The sequence below is a fragment of the Camponotus floridanus genome, unplaced genomic scaffold, assembly GCF_003227725.1.
Source record: "Camponotus floridanus strain SB8 unplaced genomic scaffold, Cflo_v7.5 scaffold9, whole genome shotgun sequence".
NCBI classification, from domain to species: domain Eukaryota; kingdom Metazoa; phylum Arthropoda; class Insecta; order Hymenoptera; family Formicidae; genus Camponotus; species Camponotus floridanus.
In genome coordinates this window covers 109,284-132,778 of record NW_020229860.1, presented here as the reverse complement: position 1 = coordinate 132,778, position 23,495 = coordinate 109,284, and the positions used below count along the sequence as shown (strand labels likewise).

General features: G+C 36.3%; 1 long non-coding RNA gene across 1 annotated transcript in view; it reads right to left on the bottom strand.

The window, feature by feature from the left end:
• Positions 1 to 1,238: 1,238 nt before the first annotated feature.
• Positions 1,239 to 23,495, bottom strand: part of LOC112639772 — a 34,878-nt gene continuing 12,621 nt past the window's right edge. Inside the window, exons 2-3 of the long non-coding RNA XR_003123667.1 lie at positions 15,370 to 15,413; positions 1,239 to 1,484 (exon numbers count right to left, since the gene is read on the bottom strand). This is a non-coding gene — a long non-coding RNA (uncharacterized LOC112639772). The remainder of the gene's footprint in view (positions 1,485 to 15,369; positions 15,414 to 23,495) is intronic.

The window sequence follows — 23,495 nt, the reverse complement described above, 5'->3', positions numbered from 1 at the left end:
CCCTAAGAATCATATAATATTTTTTATCAAAATGGTAAAACCGGAAGAGAAGCCCTTACTTTTTCTTTTCTAAACGTTCTTTCGATAACTATTTGACTACCGTAAGCTTTTTCTAAACATTTCCTCTTAAAATATAATACACATACTATTACTAGTGTTTATAGCATCTTTTACGATTGTAGCCGTATACCTGGAGTAAAATAATAAAGTATCTACCCTTTTCTTATAACCTTTTTTGCTCCCTCTTTCCAATCTTTGTGCGGTCATTTTAAAATGCCGGTCATTTTAAAATGCATATTCAACTGTATATATATTCAACTGTATATATAATATGCAGTTTACTCTAAAAATTATCTATCGAAAAATTACATTCTGTGTATTTAGAAAAAAAAATTGAATTGCGACACTAATTGAGATAATAATTAAAATTTGTACAAGTGAATATAAATAATTATTCATCTTTTTCACCTCTCCCTTTTTCTTCTTTTGTTATAAAAATTAAATCGCGCCCAATTCTAAATTCTACGCGATTGCAATTGCAGTTCTCTAACGTTGCGTCCAACCAGACACGCAATCGGAGTCGCAGTTTCGCAGTGACTCGGTCGCGCGATGCAATAACGCAGGTATCTAGGCGAGAGGTGAGGTTTATCCGCCCATTCGCTCGGCTTGCGAAACCGCGCGTATGTCGTACGTCGGTGGCAACCGCCGCTACTTGGTCGCGATCGTAATCAAGAGTCAAAGTCAAAGTCAAGGTCGCGATCGAGGAGAGAAGAGCACTTATGCAACGCGACGCGCACGCGTTGCTTGTTGCAGCCGCGTAAACGTCCGCGGCCAGGTAGGGGAAATTATTGCAGCCCGTTGTGAGACGGGCTATGTTACCAAACGAGTATGGAGCGACTGTTATGTATCTCTCTTGAGAGAAAGAGCGAGAGAGAGAATTAGAGAGAGAGAGAGAGAGAGGAGAAAAGCACGCGAAGATCCGATCATAAAATTAGCTAGTCCGATCACTAACTAGTTTCTCCTTTCATGAAAAGCTATGTTATTTTACGCGCAATTTATATAATATATGAAACATTTATAGAAAATTTTTAATTACATAATACGATATATAATATTTTATTCCACATTATTTACCGTGATCTCGATTTTTAATTTAAAAAAATATATTCCGGCCAAGTTTTCGTTTTTTCATTCGAAAATGAAAACGAGTATAAGATCACGTCGGTTGGCTCAAGAGAAAAAGATGCACAGGTAGACAGCGATATATCTGTTTTCCACGCGCTGGAACTTTTTCCATAGGGAAACACGCAAGAATGAACACGCGCCTGGAATAGCTATGTCAGTTACCTGCGTCAGTTCGTCTGAATTATTCCAAGACATTGGGGTTTCTTCGGTTCAATTGTTGTCATTGGGGTCTCATGGCGAAAGAATAAATGACGCAGAAATCTTTTCTTCACCTCGTGCCTGCGCAGCGTGAGATAGATCTATTGGACAGAATTATTGGAAACTGTTAGAAGGAACCGATAAAGTCAAAATTTGTACGATATATCAAACGAGGAAATAATTAAAAGAGCTTCTTGCCCATAAAAAAAACCAACGATTGGCTATATATGTAACTATTTTTTTTTTATATAACGGCTCAATGGGAAGATGTTATTCGGGACTCGTTTCCTCTGGACAGGATCCGCGCTTTTAATTATCACATAGGATGTAAACTCTGCCCGACGAGAACGTGTATTCGACGGGATGTAATTTCGTTCGCGGCGGTCAATCTCGCGTCGAGTTACGTCAGGTAGTTAAGCTACGGGATTATATATAATGTTAGATCCTCGTCCTAGCGAAAAGAAAAAAAAAAGGACTCGGGCGAACTCGACCGTCCCGCGCACGAGGCTAGCCATCGTTATTACAATCATTATTATCATTATCGTCATTACACGTATTGCAGCTGATGCTACGAGCCACACTAAAATCCAGACTATCATTAGTCTCGGAAGGCAATCTCTTCCCTCGCGCGACGCGCTTCGACGCCGCGTCTACCTCGTCGTCGTCGACGACGGCGTCTTCGTCTCTTTCCCCCCTCGAGTTCACTGCCACTGCTGTTCCACGTCTAGTTCCGGTCGTTGCTCGTTGCCGATTCCCCGATCGCGCGCCATTCCTCGTCTTCGAGGCTGCCATACGTCTTACGTAATCTCGCGGTGCTTCTTTTTTTTTCCCGCGCCACTTCCATCTCGGCGGGGGACCGAGTCGGAAGGAAGATGCGGAGGAGAGGTCCCCGCGAGTGTTTCTCACAGAGGTGAAAGGGGCATCGAACGTTTCCGACCGCGATACTCGTATGGCTGCGCGCGTGCATCTCGCGGATAGGTCGTCGGATTCTCCTCGACGAGTCGCAATTTACTTCCGACATTTTGCAGCGGAGTTTAGAGATTTTCAAGAAATTATTTTCGTTCGCGACTTTTTCTTTACATTCCGTAATCAATGTTTTTATTAAACTACATATAATTGTTAGTTCTTTTTTAGTTAGTTCTATTTTTAGGAGAAAAAAATCTTTAATTCATCTTTAGTCACATCATCCATCTTTTCATTCATTCTCTGCTAGGAAATTAATGTAAATACTTCTTTGCCACATCTCATTGGCTAATTGAGAGGAAAATGCCGCGGAAACATGCGTTTCTCGATTATTGTTTTACGCAGCGAGCAAGAAAATCGAAATTCCGCGCTCGCTCTTACGCGAATAATTGGGAGACAATTACGGGCGATTCGCCGAGGGGAGAGGAGAGAGGAGAGGGACGAGATTTCCGAGTATTATCGTCGCACAAGTCGGGATACCGTTAACGTAACTCGCGCGTTGAAAACGATGGACGGACGCTAGACGGAAAGAAGACGTCGGCGAGGGACACAACAGGTGCGCTCTGCCAGCTTGCTTGAAATCACTCACGCCGACGTGTGTTATGGCACTCCGGCACTCGTCGGCGTATAATATCGTCGGCGGATAATCAGATACGCGCATATGACGCGCGCATTGTAACGCCGCATTGAACATCACCGTAACGAAGTCGGATCGCGGCACAATGTTCCCTAGACGTGTTCGCTATTAACTCGCGATTTATAAATCTTAATGAGGTAACAGTTGTTGTAATCGCGCGTTCTTCGCACATCCAGCCGCGCACATCATAATCCATCGCGTACAAAGCGCGGAAAAAATCATTATTCTCCTCTCTCTTGCGTGCGCGCTCAATCGATTTTATTCTACGTAAACATGAGAAAAAATGTATATATTAATATTGCTCGCAATTAGAGGAATTACGCGTAAAATTGATGCATTCATAAATGAATCTGAGAATTTCGTTTGCGGCGAAAATTAATAAAAATTGATATCAATTTATTACATAACGTGAGATAATCTCGATTTTGAAAAGAGTGAATGTCGGAACTTTTGGCGCGTGCGTGCATGCGTGCGTATTTCCCGACTCACAGACGATGCTCAGCGAGTATGCATGCGCATCGCACGAGTCACGTCTCTAGGTCCCGTATACTTCCCGCGGTGGCGTGGCTGCTTGACCAATTAAGGGTTTCTTCCGCCGGGACGCGAGGGGCAGGGGGTACAAGAGGGTCTCTCGTTGCGTGCGAGTCGCTCTCGCGCAGTTCTTTTTGTAACGACGCAATTTTCCAAAGTACAATTCCTCACCGGTACAACTCGACTAACGCGTGTTATGCCCTCTCTCTCCCCCTCCTTTCTTTCCCTCTTTTTCCGCATTTTATTACGTTTCTTTCCCACTGGCATTGTTACGTTCTAATCAGAGTTTCCTCGATATCATTTCTTGGAGAAAGAGAAAGATTATGTTTAGAAAAAAGAATGAAATTAATATTTGAAGAATGTAATTTATATTTGAAATATTTCTTTCATAAATGCATTATTTTCTCATCAAAATTGCACTAAAGGCATTATATTGTTAAAAGAAAAAAACGAATATAAAAGCATGATAATTGCGTAAAAAATAACATTGGATTCTCTCTTGAACTCGGGAACTCTGGGTTAAAACCGGAAATATCATAATCTTGGCTTTAATTATGCGTAACACGCTTTACACTGAGTGCATTATGCTGTTCCGCGTCAATTAGAAGAGTCCCGATTTTATTCTCGCGATCGATCGAAAAGCGAACGCATGTTAGATCCAGTTTCGGTTTTTATGATAATGGAGCGGATTTCCTGCGAGATATATGACGATTATCGGATGTGAATATTCATACGTGGCTATTATATATATATATATATATATATATATATATATATATAAATGTGTATATATAAATGTTAGATACCATACATACACGCATATACCGACACATCAACGTGTTTGATTGCATCTCGGGAAGGCAATTGGACACATAATCACATATTGTCGTTTAGCTCTTCTCGGCATCCTTCGCACGCGAGATTTGATAACCTCGTATTGGAAAATATCCGACTTGTCGAGAAGAGCCTGAGAAGCTCAGCCTCACGTACATGCACAGGGAGGGTTCGAGATTCTCTGGGCCCTCCGCGCACTCGGTCACCCCCTTCGCTCGCAAAACAGGAAATAAATGTTATATTCGTAGGAATATCGAAGCTTTATCTAGACAGAATAATGTAGAGGGAAACAATAGTATGCAATATTTCATAAAATACGATATTGTGGTTTGAGATATTTCTCCATTCGTGGACATCCATGCGTGCATCATACTTTGAATATTCAAATATTCGAGTGCTCGGATTGATTTTTTAAACATTTAATATTCTCAGATATTTTTTATATTTATACGACTTATTCTAAATTTTTCGTTAAATTTCTTTCGATTTTCTTCGCAATTATCGCACGTTTCTCGGTGCACCAAAGGCTCCCCAACGCGTCGGCCCTGCGAGAGCGCGTATTCCCGCGGCGGAAAGAAAAAAGGCAAAGAGGAGAAACCACACACGAGAGTCCTCGAGTTCGTGCACGTATGCTGGATCCGCGCCAGACCGTTGTCGGAGTCTCCCTCCTGCTCCTCCACCTTCTCCTCCTCCTCCTCCTCTCGCGAAGGCAAGTTCTCTCGTTCCTCTCCTCCCGCTTCTCTTCTACCCATTCGCCTCTCGGTTTCTTGAGGTCAGAAGCGTGTGTATACGCGTCTCACCTTCCTTCCCGTTCATCGCCGTGCATTCATCGGCCTCGCCTTCTTCGCGAGGTTCTTGAGGTTACGACGTTCTCTCCCGCGCAAAAGTGCACGATGACGCCACGACGTCATCGTCGAAATCGCGCCGCGCGTTCCCTTTTGCATTCTAAAATCCAATCTGCAAGTCCTGGCATTTCTCGAGTCCCCGAATGACGCTTCTCACATATTTGCAAAAAAAAAATAAAAATCTGCAACGATAATCAAGTTCGAAAGCAAGTGATTTTCAGTGTGTCTACTCTTTGTGCTTAAAATTCTAGGTAAAGAGAATATTTAAAAATTTTCTTTATGCAATTTTTCTGAGATAAATTTTTTTTTCATTGTATGTTATTTCTAATGGTTTCCACTCGATACGAAAGAAAAACATAAAGTCACTTGAAAATGTTTATTTTAAGCTATTCAATTTTTTCAAAAATTTGCAAATCTAACACTTGAATGAAACTCGAATGCTAAACATTTTTCGCTCGCATAACATTTTCATTTATTTATCGCTGAAAATTGCAATGAACGTTATGTATCACACATTTAATATTTCGTTTAGACGTCGAATACATAAACAAAGATAGATATCTGTTCATAATAAATTCTAAATGTATAATTCACTTGACTTGCAAGTGTAAAATTATCAAGGAGAGAATTTTTTGAGAAACTCTCAGAAAAGTTTCAAAAGAAAAATACAAAACTAAAATAATCTAATAAGAAAGATTCCCAATAAAAATTTCATAAGAATTTCCCAATTTTTCCAGATATACAAGAAATTCTCTCCTCGAAATAAATATCCTGAATTTCCCTTTTTTCTCCCTAATTTCCCTGTAACTTTATCATTCGAGGACAAAAATGAAGAAAGAGAAACACGGCATTGTGCTCTCGTCTCTCTTCGCGAGACCTATTCAATCCTGTTCTTCCAGCTACGCTTTCTATATATTTGCATTCCCCGTCTTCTTTTCCTCGTTAGAAAAGTGTAGCTAAAACGCACGGACCCATTACGCGATAACTGTGCCGCTCGTCTCGAGGAACATCCTGCGTGTCCGCGCGCTCGCGCGCGCGTACGCGTCGAACGCGCGACGGTGTGCGCCGCTTACATTAAATAAATTACCGTGGCCGCCGCGCGTGGACCGGTAACACGGGAACGCTGTTACCTGGTCCCCGTCTATAGCGTTACAGCGACTACACGTAAGTAGATGTGCGCTCTCTCATACACGCGCGAGCGCGCGTGTGCCCGCCGGCGAACTTGACTCGCTTCTTGCACGCACGGAGGAAGTCGCGGCCGCCTCGTCTCTCGCTGCCTGGTCTCTCTCTTCCCATGACCGTGCTTCACCTTCTCTATCTCCGAGGCGATTTCCACGTCGACGGCGAAATTAACCTTGCGAGCGCGGCGACCGTCCGCGATTTCGCGACTCATTGTTTCCTTCCCCGAGAAACGTTTCCACGCGCGTCTCGACTCCCTTACATCAAAACTATATATTTAAGACATCCCAAGCTCTTCGAGCAAAAAATTTTTTATTTATTTATTTTATTTATTTATTTTTTTTTCAAATTTATACTTCCAAGAGACGGAGACGATGTAATGGACAAAATTAGAATTATAAACGTGTGCGTTTGAGGGATGTGAAAAGAGAAAACGGATACGAGGAATTTGTAACACTCTCGGTAACCCTTCCTCTCGATACGAAAAGACCGCAATGAGGGAAATGGAGTTGGTCGACCCCTTTTACTCGGATCGTCCGACGACGGTTATCGGTCGGCTCGACCACCATGTCGAGACAAGGAATAGGAGGAAGCCAGCGGGTACCAGCATGGCCGCCTGTGTTTTGCCTATCCACTTTGCCCGGCAACGCGCGAAACGTCCGTGATTTTTTTCGCTTTATCTCGCTCTTACACCGTTATGCACTTTCCTATCCGTGCAAATTCCGCATATGGTCCTTCCTCTCCTCTTCCTGCGTTTCGATTATTCGCAACGATAGCTCGCGAAATTTACAGAGGTTTTGCCGAACGTTTTGCTTCCGCGCGCGCGGCTTCCAGATGCTATTTCGCATTCGCCGCGGAAAATTGCTCGACGCAAAGTTCGCTCCGATAGATTAGAGTACGGTTTACGAGCAGGAACTACACAAGCGGATTTAGCGTGTGTGCGTGTCGCGACATTGATATTGGCATGCAAGTATGCGGGTTCTCGCGAAACTAGTCCGGAAACTATCAATTGATAGTAAAAAGTATCTCTCATCAAACTTAAAAAAAACGTAATTATATATTAAAGCTATTAATGTATAATTAAAGCGATTTGGCTGAAGTAATTTTCATCTACGTCATATTTGCTACATTCTGTGTAAATCTCAAATATCGTATTTCCGTAGAACTCGTAAACTTCTTCAACACATTGCCTAGTAATATCATTTATTGAAAAATATACAAGAAAAATTAAGTCTAGCAGAATATTGATGACTTTTTTTAGGAATTTTTTTGAAGAATACAAGAAATTGACATTTTATGACGTTTCTATTGACGCGCGTTTACCTCTTACACGTCAGTATTTTTTAATGTTAGATATTTAGTTTTTTTCAAGCCTCTGCGCGTGTTTAAAAGTGTATGATTCGATGGTGTGATATCCCACTGAAATGAAAAACTCGGTCTAATTTTATATTTTAGGGGATATTTTTGGAATAATTACACATAAGAAAATATTAAAAAATAACAAAGTATATAATTTTATTCATTTAATATTCGTTCATTTAAATATTTTAATATTAGACGTTTCAATTTTGCTGAAATTTTTTATATCTTAAAAATATAACTATTAATTTTTTAAATTCAAATTAATTCAATAATATCCCCAAATCACAGTCATTTTTGAATACTTTACGCACAGAAGCTCGTATTCTAAACAAAAGAAATTAAATAGGGATTGAAAAATATTGACATATTATTAAAATATTAATGAAGATATAAAACGCCAGTTTCTAATATTCTTTAAAAAAAAATTCTTAAAAATCACAAATTATTTACACTGTTCAAAGTATCCTTCAAATCTTCTTAAAGAAAGATCCGATTGCGCTATCGATTTACCCAATTTCACTCTCAAACGTATCGAGGCGAAGTCGAACGACAAATGACAAGCCGTACTCCAAAATCCGATGATTATAAAGTACAGCGTGGGCATTTTCAGGGTCGGTTTGCATATAGCGGAAGTGACGGAACGCGCGAGCGCCCGTGACGTTCTGGGACGCCGAAGAAGACGCTGGGAGGGGACTCGTCGGAGCGAAGCTTCGGAACCCTAACCTGACGTAAGTTGACCTCCGCACCTGGATTCGCAATCGCGTTCGGCGTGGGGTATTTAACGGAACACCGCGAAGAAAGTAAAGTAGAAGGCGCGCGCGCGCGCGCGCGAGCAAGAGAGGCACAGGTGGCCTTTGCCAGGCGGTGGGAAAAATGCGTTCGTTCGACGGACTCGCCCACCTGCTGAAATGACTGCTACCGCCGATTTCTTTGATGCGAACATTAGATTCGGAATTCCTAATGAAAAAATTAGAACACGTAGCGGTCTCGTTATCTACATCAACGTCCAGGATGAAAAAATTAATGCACGCTTTGATATTAATTAAACTATTAGAATAATAAATTACGAAACTAAGAATTAATAAATTGATTCTACTCATTCTTTTTTTGTGAAAAATTCAGTAAAGGCAAAATCGAACATTTGACGTAATTTTTATAATAAAAATTTGGTAGAGTATCTCTCTTCAATTTAAAAAATCTAATTAAGAGAATCTTAAAGATACTTAATTTATAATTGAAATATCTCTGTCTGTAAATGAGATTTCTCTTAATACTTGTAGTAGCATTTTAAATAGACGCGAATGTTTAGTAACAATGCCAAAGAGTTGTAACGATGTTGCTGCGCGAAGCGCAAAAACGCGTAACGAAAGAACCGCTTCAGCTTCTCGTGTGTATCGAGTGAGCGCTCTACGAGACAGCATAATTTGCATTCGAGCGTAATTTGCAACGCACAGGCCGCTAGGTTTATAGATTGTTTTGTAAGAATTTATACCGTCCATCAATCTCATAGCTGGTTCCGTATGACTAATAAAAAAGTAAACGGTCGATTAATTCAAATTTATGAGCCTCGTTGGTTCCTCATGATTCCTGATATCTCTGCGAATAATATGTCGTGAGAATTCGAGAGAAATATGGATGTGCATAAATTTGTTTCGCGATATGAGAAAAATTCGCTTCAAACATAAACCTCACATGCTCGGCTCGCTTCCCTATCTCTTCTCTTTTAATTTTAATCGATAATGAGACAATTTATGAATTTCATTTAAAAATTCATTTAAAAGCACTATGACATATTCTATACTTAAATCACGTGTTTTTAAAAATTAACTTTTATGTAAACAATTTGTATGTAATACCCATTTGTATGCATATCTGCATTTAACAGATTCACATTCATTCTTGATGGTCACTTGCCACGTGCTCAGCAGCATCTACCACATTCCTTTCTATCGCATTTATTGTCACGTGTTTAGAATCCGCCACCTTCCTCCTATATAATGTATCGTATATTTAATGCGGATTTGCCGGCCGATCATCATTCTGAGAACGAATCTTTCGCGGGTATGTATACGAAGTGACGGTCGATTGACGCAGATTGCGTGTGACATCACTGCATATTATTTCACAATTAACCGGTTTGCTTCGATTTTTAGCAAAGTCGAAGCTGTCTTTTTTTATCATTCAAATTGACCGCAAGAAGTCGTTTTTAACCGAAAGAATTTTGTAGTTGTGGTTGCTGCCGTGTTAAAATTCCAAGCTACACCGCTGTAAAACAATTTATATCTACATATTTATATATTATATAAAAAATTTTCTCTCGATTTATATGAATCCCTAATTTGCAAATTCTAGCGAAAATATGTGTGAATTTTACTCTTTTATTTTTCACACACTTCAGCGAAATTAGATTTCGAGTCACTCTCGGTTCCAGGAATTTCAAGTGACACACGCGCTTATGCATCAACGATATAAAAAAAATGATCAATCTCATATGGATAAAAAATTATCATGATTGATCTACAACTTGATTATTAGCGACAAAATTTGTAAACACCGAATTAAGCGTCAAATTTTTTTAAAAATAATCTAGAAGAATCAATAACGTCTTTTAGTTTATTCAGTGTATATCTTTTTGTTTGTTTTCACATAATTTATAATTTTTCTTCCGCTTTATTCAAAAAAGATATCGGAATTTAATCTCTTACGTTTTTATTATAAAATTGATAATCGACAATCAATAATGGAAAGGAAGGTGATACGCGGGAGAAAAAATTTCAGATTAAATTCTTTCTTCATTGAAACGTGTTCGTTATCTCATCGAGATATTGAATTTCATTTTTTTCTATTCTGGAAAATTCTTATGGAAATGCGATGCACCCCATTGTATCCCTCTTCGCAATGTTCGCAGCGCGTAATAATCCGGTTGGCGGAACGACTGAATAATCTCGGAAAGAGGCGAGTTCAACGACTCTGAAAACCAACAAACTTTGAACTTTCTTCGAATGTCATTCTACAAATCCTCCGCGCTCTTCCGCTTCTTCTACCGACAAATCCGCCGGGCTGGAATTCAGTGGGACGGACGAGGAGATGAGACCGGATCATATATATGTACGCGACTGAAAGTCGGAGAAAGAGGGCCAGAGAAAAAGAGAGAGAGAGAGAGAGAGAGAAGAATGGACACGAGAGGCGAAAGAAAGAAAGAAAGAAATAAAGAAATAAAGAGAGGGGCATATGGCCGCGCCGGTGGACGGGTCTCCCTGGGTTTCGCCAAGAAGACGTAACGGTAAATCCGCGGCCGCTGGCGTCCGATGAACCCACTCTCAGCCTCGCAAGGCCTGCCTTCTTCTTCTTCTACGGCCCGTGCGTACGTGTGCACGCCTACACACATGCACACGGGCACACCTGTACGCTGGCCAGCGTTGTCGAATTATTGCCGAGCGAATAGTTGTAGCGTCTTCGCGATGATACGTCGCGAGCAGGTAGAGCAGAAGAGAAGAGGACGGCTTAATGGCCCCGCTTCTCGACCGAGTCTCCGAAAACACGAGGACGAAGACGACAATGACGACCGACAGACGAGCACGTCGGATTTCTCCACGAGAGAAGCAGAACACTCGGTTGCGTCATCGTGGCATAAGAGGGCGAGGCTGGAGCGAGTGGGAGCAGGATGCCCGCTCCTCGGGAATTGGGTCGGCTCGTCCTCGGGAATTTCTCGCGTCTCTTCTCGAGTTTCCCTTTAGCGTATAGAGAACGATCTTTTTCGATACATTTCCATTGATATTATACAATTATGTAATAATGTATTGGACAAGATTTTTGCCTCATTTCTTTTAAACTTTAAACATTCCTCTGGTTTTTTCCGTTTCTTTTGCGCGTGCGATTTCTTCTCCATTTCCCGAAAATATTCTTGAAATATCTTACTAAACAATTATCTACTCTTATTTATTTCTTATAGTGTAAATTATTTATTATTAGGCGTTATCCTAAATTGACGCACGTGTAGAATGAATATAATGTATTTAGAAAGAAATTTAAAATCATCAGCTTTAGGAAAACAACTTTTCCGTACTCGGTATAATTGGGATCATTGTTAAGAGATGTACACTCTTAGAAGACAAAATAAAATTTCGATCTATCCATATATTGTACTATCTCTCTTTTTCTCTCCCCGTTTCAATTCTTTGCAACGAGCTAGTGTCATCGCGATTTATCGCGACCAAGACAATGCGATCATTATGGAATCGGCACGCGAGATCGAAAGTACTCGACTTTTGCGGCGATGGCAGACAGCGATTGTATCAATGCAGGACGTATGCATCCGTTGACCGAAGTGAAAAGTGAACAACCCGGAGGAAAATCCCGCATTGAGCATGCGAAATGATGAACGATTTTAGAGCGCGTCGCGTCTCATTAATTCGCAATTCGCGCAATTAAACCACCATCAATCGTGTCAAACATGATTGTTACGTCGGAGCGCATTTGATTGCGACGATTCACGCAATATTCGAGCTCTTATGCACTTTCGCAACAACTATATTCGGTAGACATGTGCTGTCATTATTGTGAAATATTTTCATATTTTTACATCAATGATAGGTATATGAGATTATCTATATACATATAATGAGACACACATTTGTGCAAAGTCAATTGATTTATAGTTTTACATAAACTCGCGTGTCATTAATAAAGTGTCTAAATATTGATTATTATAATAATTTCCAATTATTGAATATCAATTTTAAAAAATTGTTACACAAATGTATGCGTTTTATTTATACAATGACAAAAATAAAGGTGTAACTTGATTAAACTAATCAACTAAATTATTATTACCAAATAAAAATTATTACTATTTAATTATTACTAAATTAATCGATATCTAAAAATATTTCCGGTTGATAAAGACATATTAAATTTATAATTTTCCCATTAAATGACTTAAAAATGTAACTGCTCAAAAATTATCTACGAAAAGCTTCCATCAAGAATTACTTCCTCAACAATTGTTTGTATATTTTATCTAATGCATAAGAATGGATTTTTTCGGGCGTGTATGTGGAAAAAAAACGATGGCATCAAGAGCGAGTTGGAGAACTCGGAAAGAATGGCGGACACGTAAGAATTGCATCATCATATGCACACGCTCGCGAGAGGGAACGCGCGTGTACATGGTGTCTCAAAATCAGATATTCTTTTAATTATAGCTTCCTCGATCAATTAAAAATCAATTCTTTTGCACCGGGAATACTTTTTCACCGAGAAAATTGACGAAAAAAGAGTTTCAAATAGAGACCATCTAAAAGATAATAATACATCTTCAGGCAATCTTACGCAAACTTTTTTCCAAACACTCGACTATAATTTAATGTAAAATACGATAAATAAAAATAAGACAATAAAACGTTATAATTTAAATCTCTTAGACCCCAAGATTTCAAACTTTTTTCTCTCTCTCTCTCTCTCTTTCTATCTCTCGCTAAGAAGAGATTATTATCTCCGCGTGGGCTGCGAGAAGTGGCCTTAAGAGGATATTCGGTGGCTTTGGGACACCCCGTATACGTGTATGCGTGCCGCGACGAGATCGATTCTCTCGGACGCGATCGAGTCGAGAGGTGCGTGGGGATCTCGCGCGCACACTCGCGCGCCCCCGTCGACTCGTTGACTCACTGACTCCTGACGGGCTTACCGTTAACCAGCAAAAGTGAACCAAGTAAGCCGTGTCTCTGGTACTTGCGGTACCGATCGTATAAGTACAGGACAATAACGACGACGACGACGACGACGCATGGCCGGGTGTGGGACGCGCGTCTTCGAGTGCGACATTGTCCGGCGGGGCAGGGAGGGTAGGAGGGAGGGAGGAGAGGACGGTGCCCGCGTCACCTCCCCCGACGCACGCCATCGACGAAAGCGTAAGCGGCCAAGTTTCGTAAGCGAAACGCACCGAAACGGGACTATCGCTCGAATGACGAATTTGCGAGTCATCGCCGATTTCGGCGACGATTATATCGACGTGTCCTGGCCATGTTTCGCATCGCAAATATAGCCACCGAGCATCAGCAAATTGCAACAAATGACGGAAATGTACCAACATTTTCCGCGCTCGATGAAAAATATATTACTCGTTTAAATGTTTATGAAATTAATTAATACTTAATACTCTGAATACTTGATACTCTGAATATCGTAGCAGATATGAGATTACGGTATAGCGTTAGATTGAGAAATATATCATTGTAATTAATAGAGGATAGGTATTGCGTCGATATTGACAAGTCGTCATAGACGCAAAAAATTTACGCGGAAGGAAGGCACACAAGATCGCCTGTCTCGAAATTAATTTCAGGATAATCGATCTTTCACGTGCCCGAGTTTTCTTTCAATTTTTTTTTGTGGCGTACGAGATGCGCCATATGGCTACCGAGGAATAGAAGTAGCAATTGTGATTTATTCAATCCCGTTTTTTTTCCTCTCCAAGGGACCAGTTGTAAGAGTCTCTCGAGTCCTCTCCTCGTGACTGCAATCGCGAGGAAATTAAGCGAAGGTATCTGTCGAGATTTCGATTTCCGGTTTGCGACTCATCTTCCGGAGGCAATTTCTCGACTGACAGCGACAAACGTTCCCGATTTGTATAATATCGTGTTATTCTACTCGCCTAAAATTACACCTGTCGAAACCGAAGGAAAGAAATATCCAGAAATTCGCGAAATAATGAATCGCGGCGAAAGCTTATCGAAAATTAACGAGCTCTCGTTCTCTGAAATTACAAACGCACGAGGATAAATGGCGTTGTATGAGAGATCGAAAGACGGGGGGCAGGGGAAGAAGAGGGAAGGGAAATCGCGTTGTACGCGTAAGGATGGAAGCGGCGTCCTTCGCGGCTAGTCGATTACCGTAGGTAAATTGCGTGACAGCACCGAGACGCCATTGAGAAGAGAACCGGCGGACCTTGACAGTGTATGCTGGACTTGACGTTCTGCCGGCGAATGTCAGTGAACCGCAGCCAGCAGGACGACGAACGAGCGGGAGAATGCTCAAGGATACATTCTACGCGGCCGAACATGCGGTACTTCGTGATAACCAGTCCCCGGTCGAATCCCGATTGCCGCGAAAAAAATTGGAAAATTCGTTCTTGGGACGATAATTCAAAATTGGCTCATGCTCTAAATAATAACACTATGAGGGAAATAATTTGAAATAAAGCAAGATAGTTAAAAAATAAAAGCAAAAAAGTAATGAGCTTTTAAAATTTGTATTAGTAATTGACGTTGTGTGCAAAAACAGAAATTATTATTGCATTCTTTAGAATATCTTCTTTAGCAAGAAAAAAATAATTTAATAACAATTAATTTAATAATTTTAATTTATTAATTTAATCACAAAAGAAAAAAAATCTTGTTTAGATAAAAATATCAGCGCGCGTTTAAATGTATGTTTAAAATTCATGATTACTTTTTGCAAATTTCAAAAATACTTGTTAAAGAATTGTATTTCATATTTCTCAAGAAAGAGGAACAATTTATTTAATTGTATGTATATTTTAATTCTTATTTCTTTTGCTATGCGCATACTCATATCTGATATAATATTCGTAATTTATTATTTCAAGATTAAAATTAGTAATAATTTAACACTCACCAGTATGATGCGTAGCTGGCAGAGTTGCAGAATGTGACGTTAATCTGTAAAACACAGAAAAACTCAAATTATAAAACAGTTACTTAATATTTTTAAAATAATTTATGATCTAAAGTAGTTTATAATAATGCGCAATCTAAAATAATTAATATTTCAAAGAGTGATTATTGCGCCCATTTAAGTTTCTTACACTTATCCTTTAAATAGATTTGTAATAAAAAAATTATAAGATAGAAAATATGATATGATATGGATATACATAGAGAAAATATGACAAATAAAAATCTAACTTTCATTTAATTTAATTGGTTATACATCTAAAATAATGTAAAAAGAAATTACATATATGTATATATATTATTTTAAATATTTTACACATATATATTATTTCAATATTTTGAAATAAATAAATAAAATTTAAAATAGATCATTAAGGAGGAAATAAACGAGTAATTAATTTCACAAGTAACAAATAATAAATTAATTAAATTATATGAATAGCTTACGCTAGGTTGCTCCGCCGCATGATGCATTCTTAATTCTATTTCTCGTGTTTTATTCATCCCTCGCTGCTTCGTTATAACACTCACATCACACTCGCGATAATACAATTAATCACAATTAATACGTTTGTATGTGAACTATGGAATACGATATTCATCCAACGCTTTGCACGATATTCTCGGCGTTAAAAAATGCGACGCACATTTTAATAATTATGTTGTGACAAGAAAACGACACGAAAATTCATGTATCCACTTGTTTCAATGATGTTTATTTGATATTAATGAATATTATATATTCTCGAGTGTGTTTAGAGTAATTACTATCTTGTTTTATAACGGTGAATAAATATATGGGTTAAAGATAAATATCTACAAACTGCGCACTCGAAAGTGTAATTATCTTTCCTTACTACTTGCATCGAATAAATCTTTAAATAAAAAAAGGCTTGTTTCGATAAATTACACGAAATTCAGTATTGTGAGCGCAGATACATAAATTTTATGAAAATGTACTAAATGTATTAATAAACGATCGACGTACCACAATTTATTTTTTTTCTATTATTCGATCGATAATTATGAATATATTATATTTAAATTCGCCAGAAATTCTAATCTCAATGCAAAATGCATATATTTTAATTTAGATATCAAAGAAATAATCATTACTTTAAATATCGCAATAAAACGATAGCAATTAATAAGTTATATTTCATAGTACTTCGATCTTTATTAGATTAAGTGATTCCCGAAATTGTATATGCTCTGACAAATAATCGTTGTTTCTACATATTTTATTAATTGAGAAGAATGATCGCGTGAAAATAATTTTCGAAAAATAACGCGAAGACACACGGAGCGATCTTGCGCCGTTGCCTGTTTGTTCGAGCGTCTTCGCACGAATGATAACAAGGTGACCGCGTACATATACAACGTAAATTTCGGCGTTCGTATATGTATGTGCGCGACGAATATGTTTTGTGACGTGTAGCGTACTACTGTTTACATATGATCGCTTTGTCATTCGATAAGATTCCAGCTGACGTCAGTCGCTCCGATATATGCCGCATATACTCTTTTCAAAATATCGGAAGAAATACAATAAATATGCAATCATATTTATAGTTATTATTATTACAATGAACGATAATCAACCTGTGATATTAATTAACATAAACCGATTATTTATCAAAACATATCTTGCGCAATTCAGTTTTTTTAAAATAGAAATTAAAATAATGAGAGACAACAGTTATAAATTATTGTTTCATTGTCACATAGACGATAAATAGTTTTATAATTGCTATAAATTTTGCGTTTACGTATCTCATTTTTCGTTCTTGTTTCGATTTAAATTCATAGAAATAAATATTTATTGACAGTTATCGAATTATAATCACTATTGATAATCATTATTAATATTCTTCATATTTTCACATATAAATTTTGAAAATTTAGACATTGTTATAATATATCGAAACGCATATTTCGAGAGTTATTCGATTGAAATTGATTATGCAGACAATCGGATGACTAATTATATTGATGAATATTTTTTTTGTATACAGTTCGTGATATTTATCTTTAATTCGTACATTTATTCGTATACTTATGTATTTAAAAGTTATAATACAAGATGATAATTATTCTAAAAAAGAGTAACATAATATTCGCAAATAAAAATTATCGAAATGAATGATATGTAAATTTTCGCTGTCTCTTCGTGACGATGCAATTGTAAAACAGTCATTATTACCTACAATTAAGATCGGGAGTATCGTGCAAAGGACTGACTGCGAGTATTCCTTTAATTAGTATACGCGTGATTATAATTTATTGTATTTTCGAGAATGTGTTATGAAAAATCAGTTGAGATGAAGAAAAAAAAGAAGCGACCCCAGAGAAAAATAGCAAGAATATGAATCGCCCGAAAAGTCCAGAAAGATTCAGATTCAACTACTGCACTCCGTTTTTCCCTAGCTTTTTAAAGAGATACGAGAGATACGAGATCGAAGATTTGTATGTATACTGCTATCTTAGATCTTTATCATCTTAAATTTCTTTTCCTTTTATTTATTCTTCATTTAAACTTCTATATCCTTTAATGAAAATATCAAATAATCATAATTTTTTAGATATACGCGAAAATATATAGTATATAAATAAAATATATATTTCTTGCAAATTAAACTTTGATTAAACGTAGATAATATTCTTTTTCTTATTTTATTTCAAATGATTTTCGTTAAATTTTTAAAGCTATATGGTAGAAATTTCTTAAAATATACGATATAGGTGTTAATATTTAAAACATACATACGAGAAAGAGGAAAAAGAGAAAGAGAAAGAGAGAAAAATTACACGTGTTTTAAAATCAAGAATGTTTTTTTAACTGTAACCTTTTGGACCCACCTAAAAATATAGGTTTCTGCGAAAAATTGAAAAAAATTATCATTATTTATTATATATTTCCTGCATTTAATATTATGTATACAAACATATATATATTTTTTATAATTAAAATTTTGTATAATTAAAATTTTAAATAAAATGCATTTAAAATAATTAAAAAACATAATTTTGTAATTTTTTCACGAAATTTAATTCTAAAAATAAGTTTATTCTTTTTAATCGTTAATTATTCAATATTTAGTTGTCAATATAAATGCTTGGATATTTTTATTGAAAAATCGTTCCTCGAGAAAATCAGTTAAACACAAAAGAAAATATCCAATTGTTTAACACATCGCATGTATATATAATATAAAAATATTCGATACTTTCTATATTTGTTTAATCCTTTAGCTGCAACGCGACATTAGAAATTCATCAATAATAGAAATAACAAGATGTCAGTTCAGTAAAAATATAATTGTATTATACTGAAAATGAGTCAAATTTATATAAATATAGGCCTTTTATTATGAGAAATTATATACAAGTCTTTCATAAATAAGACTATTTTATATCATGCGTATAGTCTTCGCAGGTAAAAGATTATCCCTTAACCCTTTACTCTTAAAACCATAATCCTTTAAAACCATTCATTTTGATCGTAAAAGCCCAAAATACGTAAAAGAACGAATTCTTGATAATTTACGAATTCTTGATAATTTAGGAAAAATATAATATTAATAATTATTAGATATCAGGTACTGGTTAAAAGATACAAATTGTAGATGGAATTTTTTCCTTTCGAAAACATGGAAAGAGATAACAGACGTTATCTCTTTCGAATATCCGTTTGTAATAAACCGTTTCGGTTGTAAACCGAATCCTTCATCCAGAATTTTGATGTTTTAATTTTACAGAAGTTGTAAATAAAATATGATGTCTTTATTTGAACTTATTCACATATTCAGTGAGTTAAATCTTTTTTTCTTCGTTTCTATATTACTGATCCAAGAAACTTTGCGTTTATTTATCGTACTTTTTTTTGACAATTTTTTGTACAAAGCTTACTCGAGACGTACAATCCTCCATTGGTACTTTTTGTAAAGGTAAAAGTTAAATATTTCATTAATGAGAAATTAGCTTTTTCAATCGGGTAATAGAGTGTATAATTTGAACGCCATTTTAGAATGTTTCGAAATATATTGCATAAGAATTATTTAATATATATATAACGAAAGCTGCGATATTTTGGAATCATTTAGAAATTGTTAATCAATAAGTAGTAATTATACTATGGGTTTGTGCTTTTAATATTATAGTTTTTAAAGATATTTTCAGATAATAACTTTTTAAGTGAAATTAACTAATTTCATTATAATTTTACGCGATATTTTTCTAGAAACATATCATACATTTATATATTTATATTTATCATAATTCGCATGATATTCTTACATTGAAGTTAAAAGTTTGCTCGAGTTATCGCTAATAATATTTAAGAAGAGAAATATCAAAGATGTCTCTACTTTAGATGGCTTTACTTTATAGTCCTTACTGGTAATATAAAATATGTATATTATATATTTATATTTTTATAATATCGAAGCACAAAATGTAATATAAAGTAAAAAATATAACACAATATTATAAAAATAAAAATATAAATAAAAATATAAAAAAACATAAAGATGGTTTAGAAAAATATTCAAAAGAGTTCTTCTTAAAAATGTCATCTTTCTAAAATATATATATAGACCAATTTTTTAGGGATCGTTCTATACAATGCCTCAATGTTCCAAATTTTTACTAGTGTAGCCATTTTCTTTGGAAGACAAATAGTTTTGAATTGTAGTCCATAAAAAAAGGTTATGCAGAAGGCGTTATTTGACGAATATTTCAGCAATTTAAAAAAATGCCCTAATATAAAAAAAACAGACCGCCGCTACCGTTGCGAAATAGGCAAGAGTTAAAAAATGTCGTTTCGATCGTAAGATTACCTTCATATTTTAAAATTTATTTTATTATATACTATTGTATAAAAAGGTCATTTGAAACTTTTGTGCAAAATTTTTAATTTGTAACCTATTCAAGAGATATGATTTGTGTTATTTATACAACCGGAACGTTTCATATTTCCACTTTTTTTCTATCCATTCAAAATAGTCTTAAAGAAAGTCATAAACATGCACCTGTATAAAATATATTATTCATAGAAAAATGGCATAATTCTATAAAAATTCAAATTTTTTCTCTTGTATAAAAATCAAAACGAATCAATATATTATTAGGGCAAAAATTGCTTAATACGTGTACCGGTCTGAGATTCAAGTTATCTCTGTGGAATTTTCATTGTGCGAAAAATGGCAGATTCTGAATACTTTTTTAATATCAAGCTACTTAAACGTTATGAAATAATTTTCATTTTTCTATCGTTCGATGGAGCAGTACCAATCATAATATATATTCCTAGTAATATAATATCTTCTTTAGAAAATTCTAATGAACGAATACTTCCTGTACTTTGGCAAATGTTTGCGCGACAAAGATCCGTCAGAGGAGGGGAAGGGAGAAACGATTGAAATTCAATCAATTCCGGTCGCGCGAGAGCGATGAAATGGTTTCCTTTCTTCGCAACGCTATTTTTCTTTGTCCTAAACCGATGAAAGAGAAAGGAAAGCTCGCAGGTGAAAGAAGACGAGAGCGAGGGCGGTGGATCCATTTTTCGCTATCCCTCTATGAATTCTTATGTGCTCGTATTAGAGGCCCTCCATCCACCCATCGGTCCGTCATCTCTCAGAAGCGTGGGAGAAACGGACAGGTGGGTCGATACATCCTCGCGTATCCTGTAGTGTGTTCAGTAGCACCTTACCGTATATTCGATATTTCTTTTCCATATCCCGTCGACACAGCTTGTGGGAAAACTTTCGACAGATCCGGAACACATTTAGGAAAAGGGAAGCGTGTTTTTCGCGTTAATTTTTCATATTCGTTCTTCGCGCTTCAAGAAAAATCCGTCACTAATTATCATATATATATAATTATTATGCTCGAAAGATGTACATTGCACCCTTCATACATCCATACATTTCTCACATATTCATAATTTATGCAAAAAAATATTTTTCGCACGTGTTAATTATATAATTATATAAGATGATTAGATTATTTTCGAAATGCTAAATATATATGAAATTTCTAATAAATTATATTGTATATTTATAAAGTGTTAAAAATTCTTATAAGTATGCGAGAGAGAAAGAATATCAATTTGTAATGATTGACTCCTCGTTTCTAATAGAATCGTGGAGTGTTGCGCTTGATTTAAAAAAGCGCTAGTACAAATTAGATGTGACATTCGCGGGTATCCGCGAAATGATAGAATATACATAATATTCGCATACAGCGACCGCGCTCGCGTTTCTAAAAATACACGCGGCGCGTTCGCGAACGGCCACGGAATTCCGAATGACGAAATTAAATCCCGTTACAAATTCCTGGAAGGCACCTTGCCAGTATACCGATGCCAGCCATGACGCAATTTTCGAGAATCACCGATTCAGCTCATCGGGTTTACGTTAGAGCAATAAGGAAAATTTTTAGACTCTTCTCGTCGCGCGCTTCCTCCAAAAAGAAAAACGTAAATTAATAAGATCGAAAAGAAATAAGAAGGCTTTGAATATTTTTCAAACATTAGTAATCGATATAGAGACTTTTAAGAAAACTTTTTGTAAAAAGATTTTTAAGCTTAATTAATTTTATATGTGCGAAAAAAACATTTAACGTATTGCAAATTTTTTTAATAATTTTTCTTGTGTGGACTGTAAATTATAATATATATAAAATCGTAATAGAATAGTGTAATATTTCTATATGTGTGTGTGTGTTAATTCATTTTAATAAATTATCGATCATGTATCTTTTAATTTGATACAAGATAAAAGAATTAATATAATTTCTATATATTTAATAAAAAAGAAATAGGGGCGGGGGAGGTAACGTATGGTATTTAGATTCATTCATCGTATAGTTTTTAATCGCGTAAAAATATACTTTAGTATTTTTCGAAAGGCGTGATGTCAAAATAAAAAGATTATCCCCATGACCTGTAGCCAGATTTTCATATATTCTTGGCTGTTGTTACGGATATTTCGTTCTCACGATATCGATCTAGTTTCTTTGCCTCTGAATCGACCCTCTATAGAAAACTTAGATCAACGGTTCACAGAAAATGAACCCATTCAATATTCAAGAACCGATCCGATGGTTTTTCAGTGTCGGAGTTACCCCTATCCTGCGAGACCCCTTTCCGGTTTCCGACGTGAAAAGAGTCTCACATGGTGGCCGAAATTCTCTCTTTCGCGGCATAAAAGATGAAATTGGTGTAAATTTGCGGTTTATCTATTGACGGCGGGGTTTATCCTATTTGAGAAAAATAATTTGATATAGACAAAGATCTGCTTTATCGTGGAAAGATTTTAGCAATACCCATCCAAACATAAAGAAATATAAATGCTATCGATAAACTAATATTTAAGCCGATAATGAAATATTTGTAATAATGTAAAAATAGTAAGCTTTGTGAAAAAAGCAAGATATTTTTTTGGAACATTGACAAAGAGAAAAGCAATTAAGAACATTTAGCGACTAATATAAGATTGTAAAATATACATGACGTATATTTTCATTATTCTCTACGGAGAATGTCACGAATGTGCGCGCGCGTGAAACAAATTTGACTTTGTTCAGATTTAATACAAAGTACCATTCTAGTGATCTACATTATTATTTCGCCGGATTAGACCGTGTCGATAATGCGCGAAACGGAAATGCGTGCCGCACGAAAGAAGGCAACCGCGAAATCCTACAAACTTTTCAGCCCGGTCCTTTTCCCATGACCTGGATACATTACGGAGTAGAATGTAGCATATACACACATTTATATATGTATACATTTACCTGCAGTCATCTCTATCCTTATATCTAATATAATTTAAAACGCGCGACACAAGAAACGGATCTTTTATTTTTATTTTATTTACGTAATATACCAGCATGGGAGACATAAAATTTACGTATAGATATGTAAAAATATGTAAAGATTTACGTATTTTCCGCAATACGATTTAATTGCTTCGACACGTGAGGAATATTTCTTTGCCTTAATAATCTAAAAATATGGAATAATATGCACGCGCGCGGCGCCATGCATGTCAACGTTGTCTGAAG